Source organism: Mastomys coucha, unplaced genomic scaffold, assembly GCF_008632895.1.
Source record: "Mastomys coucha isolate ucsf_1 unplaced genomic scaffold, UCSF_Mcou_1 pScaffold21, whole genome shotgun sequence".
In the NCBI taxonomy this organism is placed as follows: Eukaryota; Metazoa; Chordata; class Mammalia; order Rodentia; family Muridae; genus Mastomys; species Mastomys coucha.
In genome coordinates this window covers 91,663,976-91,668,821 of record NW_022196904.1, presented here as the reverse complement: position 1 = coordinate 91,668,821, position 4,846 = coordinate 91,663,976, and the positions used below count along the sequence as shown (strand labels likewise).

At 32.2% G+C, this 4,846-nt stretch overlaps 1 long non-coding RNA gene across 1 annotated transcript; it reads left to right on the top strand.

Annotated features, from left to right (window-relative positions):
- Positions 1–3,416: 3,416 nt before the first annotated feature.
- On the top strand, positions 3,417–4,184 carry LOC116100673. Its single transcript, XR_004122685.1, has 2 exons — positions 3,417–3,468; positions 4,035–4,184. It is a non-coding gene; the product is annotated as an uncharacterized LOC116100673 (long non-coding RNA).
- Positions 4,185–4,846: the final 662 nt, after the last annotated feature.

Below are 4,846 nucleotides of genomic sequence, written 5' to 3'. Positions count from 1 at the left end.
CCCTGCTGACTGTTCCCGGCTTAGGAACTCACCGGAGAGAAGATGGCAGCTCTCACTGGAGAGTCCCTGTTTTGTCATATTGACGTGTACTGTGCCTTACAGAAGCTCTTCAATTTCATGAGGCCCCATTTATTAATTGTTGATCTTAGTGCCCACACTAGCAGTGCTATTCAGAAACTTGTCTCCTGTCCAAATGTGTTCAAGGCTATCCCCCACTTTCTCTTCTATCAGGTTCAATGTGTCTGGTTTTATGTTGAGAACTTTGATCCACTTGGACTTGCGTTTTCTACAGGGTGATAAATGTGGATCTATTTGTATTCTTCTATATGTAGGCATCCAGTTAGACTCACACCATTTGTTGAAGACACTATCTTATTTCTAGTGATATTTCTGGCTTCTTCATAAAAAAAAAAAAAAAAAAAAAAAAAAACTAGGTGCCCATAGGTGTATGAATTTGTTTGAGTTCTTTATTCAACTCCATTGATCACATATATGTTTTTATGCCAATACCATGTAGTTTTTATTGCTATCACTCTGTTGCACAGCTTCAAAACAGGGTGGGAATAATAATCTACAATCTGGAAGTTCTTTTATTGTTTAGGATTGTTTTAGATATCTGTGGTTTTTGTTTTTCCATATGAAATTGAGTATTATTCTTTCAAGGTCAATAAAAAATTGTATTGGAATTTTGAAGGGAATCACATTGAATTTGTAGATTACTTTTGGTAGGATGGTCATTTTTACTATGTCAGTCCTACAGATCTATGAGCATCTTTTCATCTTATGATAGCTTCTTAATTTCTGTCTTCAAAGACTTAAAGTTTTTATCATACAAGTCTTTTATTTCCTTGGTTAGAGTTACCCCAAGATAGTTTCTATTATTTGTGACTATGGTAAAGGTTGTTGTTTTCCTGATTTCTTTTTCATTGAGTTTGTCATTTGTCTGTAGAGGGCTACTACTTTTTTAATCTCGTATGTATTCAGCCATGTTGCTGAAGGTATTTATCTGCGGTAAGAGTAGAGTTCCCTAGTAGAATTTTGGGGGTGGCTTATGTATACTATCATATCATCTTTCTAAGTTGTCTCTTCTTATCTTATTGCTCTAGAGAGAAGCTGCACAGATGCTCAACAAGCAGTGAAGTCACTGGCCTAGACTTCCTTCAGTTTGTGAGTATTTTATTGAGTATTTTTACATCTAATTTCATGAGGGAAATTGGTCTATAATTCTCTTTTTTTGTTGAATCCTTGTGTAGTTTGGATATCAGGGTGACTGTGGATTCATAAAATAATTTTGACAATCTTCCTTCTGTTTCTATTTTGTAGAATAATTTGAGAAGGGTTGGCATTATTTCTTCTTTGATAGTCTAGTAGAATTCTGCACTAAAAACGTCTGGCTCTAGATTTGTTTTGGTTGGGAAATTTTAATGATTGTTTCTATTTCCTTTGGGGTTACAGGTCTATTGTGATTGTTTATCTGATCTTGATTTAACTTTGGTAGGTGGTATCTACAAAGAAAATTATCTGTTTCCTTTAGATTTTCCATGTCTGTTATGTCCCCTTTTTGTTTCTAATTTGAATTTGGATAAGGGTTTACCTATCTTGTTGATTTTCTCAAAGAACAAACTCTTTGTTTCATTGATTCTTTGTATTGTTCTCTTTGTTTCTGTTTTGTTGATTTCAGCCCTTAATTTGATTATTTCTTGAAGCCTACTCCTCTTAGGTAAGTTTGGTTTTTTTTGTTCTAGAGTTTTTAGGTATGCTGTTAAGTTGCTAGTATGAGACCTCACTAATTTCTTTTTGAAGGCACTTAATGCTATGAACTTTCATCTTAGTATTACTTTCATTCTGTCTCATAAGTATGAGTAAATTATACCTTCATTTTCATTGAAATTTTAAGAGGTCTTTAATTCCATTCTTTATTTCTTGCCTTCACCCTGAAGTCATTCAATAGATAGCTGTTCTGTTTCTATCAGTTTGTAGGGTTTCTGTTGTTTCTGTTGTTGAAATTCAACTTCAATCTACAGTGGTCTGATAAAACACAGGAGGTTATTTCAAATTTCTTAAATCTGTTGAGCCTTTCTTTGTCACAGTATCTAGTCATTTTTGGAGAAAGTTTCAGGAGCTGCTGAGAAGAAGGTCTGTTCACATTGGTGAAATGCTCTGTAGATATCTGTTGGATCCATTTGGTTTATAATATCTGCTAGTTAGAGTGCTTTTCTGTTTAGTTTTTGTCTGGATGACAAGTCTGTTGATGAGAGTCAGGTATTGAAGTTTCCCACTATTAAAGTGTATAGATCAATATGTGATTTAAGATTTAGTAAAGTTTCTTTACTAAATATGGGTGCCATTGCATTTGAGGCATAGATTTTAAGAATTGAAAGACTATCTTGGTGGATTTTTCCTTTGATGAGTATAAAATGTTCTTCCTCATGTCTTTTAATTAATTTTGGTTTAAAGTTTTTGTTTTTGTTTGGATTTTTTTTTTTATAGATATTAGAATACCTACACCAGCTTTTGCTGTTATTATTTGTTCGTCTGTTTGTTTTGCTTTTGGTCCTTTAGTTTGAAACTTTTTTCCAACCCTTTACTCTGAGGTAATGTCTACCTTTAACATTGAGGTATGTTTCTTGTATGTAGCAGGATAGATCCTGTTTTCACACCCATTCTGTTAGTCTGTGTCTTTTTATTGGGAAATTAAGTCCATTGTTTTGAGAGATATCAATGATTAATAATAGTTAACTCCTGGTTTTTGTTGTTGTTGGAAGTTTTGTGTGTGTGTGTGTGTGTGTGTGTGTGTGTGTGTGTGTGTATTTTTCTTTTCATTTGGTTTTGGTGGTATAAGATTATTTGTGTTTTCATGGGTGTAGTTAATCTTTTTGTGTTAGAGTTTTCCTTCCATAGGACTAGATTGTGAATAAATATTGTTTAAATTTGACTTTTTCGTGGGCTATCTTATGTGTTCTATCTATAGTGATTAAAACTTTTGTTGGTTATATTAATGTACACTGGCATTTATGGTCTTTTTAGAGTCTGCAGGACATCTCTCTAAGTATTTCTAGCCTTAGGAGTCTCCATTGAGAAATTGGGTGTATTTCTAATAGGTATGCCTTGTTACTTGCTATTTTTTCCTTGTAGATTTTAATATTCTTTCTTTGTTCCATATGCGTATTATTTTGATTATTGTGTTGCAATGAGACCTTTTTCTGCTCCACTCTATTTGGTGTTCTGTATATTTCTTGTACCTTTATGGACATCTCCTTCTTTAGTTAAGGAAATTTTTTCTGCTATCTTTTTGTTGAAAATATTTTCTGAGTCTTTGAACTGAGATTATTCTCTTTATTCTACTCTTATTATTTTTAGGTTTAATCTGTTATGGTGTTCCAGGTCTCCTGGATGTTTTGTGTCAGGAATTTTTTCGATTTGAGATCATTCTTACTACAACAGCCAGTTTCTACAGTCTGTGCCTTTGTAAGTCTGCCTTTCTTGCTCCTTTAGAGCTCCTTTGTTTTTCTACATAAGTGTATTCACAGCAAATAATCACATGTCAGATAGAAATAATTTATGTAGTGATACTTTTTTCTTAGCCATAATTGAGCATATATAACAGAACTTTATTTTCTTTTATACAATTTTTATTAAGTTTATTTTAGCTAATATATAAAAACTTAAAATTATATATTACAGTAATATGTAATATTACATGTATACATTCACTACATAGTGTTAAGTCAACTTAAACATATGTCTTAAAACATTTATTCTATCCTCTAAAATACTTACATATAGACATTTGAAATGAATAATATTCTTTTTATTTGTAGCTATCCTACTGTACAATAGATCACAGAAACATTTTTCTCACTATTTTTTTAGTTTGTTAATACCTTCTTCAACTCTACGTCTTGTGACTTTGGATTTTTTATTTCTTTTCTTTGTAAAACTTTAGCTTTTTGTTTCTGTTTCCCTTCAAGTCTTGTCTGAAATGCCTTGTACATTACAAGATCCTGAGAGATTTTCTTTCTGTTTTCTTCTAGTGTTTTCATTATGGTCTCAGTTCCCAGCAACACATAAACACCCATGAAGATGAGGGTCAGAAGTTCAAGGTTTCCTTAGCTATAGCTAAGAATTGAAAACTAGCATGAGATACATGAGATATTTTATAATAATAATAATTTTAAAGAGAATGATTTACACAGTATCCTTCATTTGCCAAACACAGTAGCTTGATACATCTCTAATGAATGTTTACAAAATAAAACCTACCAACATGTCATTTAAACAAAGGGATTTATTATCCTCAAACCAGGTGATTTAATGTCCCTCTACATGAATTTCTTCATTGGTAAATTGGAATTCATATATAACATGTTATTTACTACAATATTTTTAAAAAATTAATTAACTACATATGCAGGGTTTATCATATTGTCTAGATCAAGTGAAATCCTTCACAAATACATATCATTATGGTCACTAATAAAGATAATATTCATCAAAAAATAGAATATTTGTATAAATGTTAAAGATTAGACTTCAATTTAGTGTAGGGAATTACCAAGATTTTGTAACTCAGTGCTACACAAAGCATGGCCCTCAAACAAGTATTATATCACCTGGGAGCTTGTTAAAAGGAAAAAGAAAATGAAAAAAGAAACATTCTTTTACCTCCAGGCTATAATAATCAGCACACTTTAACAAGACCTCCCAAGTGATTTGCATACACATTAACATTTTAGAAGCACTGTTGTAACCAACTCCTGTTTAAAAATCACTGCTGCCGATCATACAAGAAGCCTATAGAACCCCAAATCGACTGGACCAGAAAAGAAATTCCTCCCGTCACATA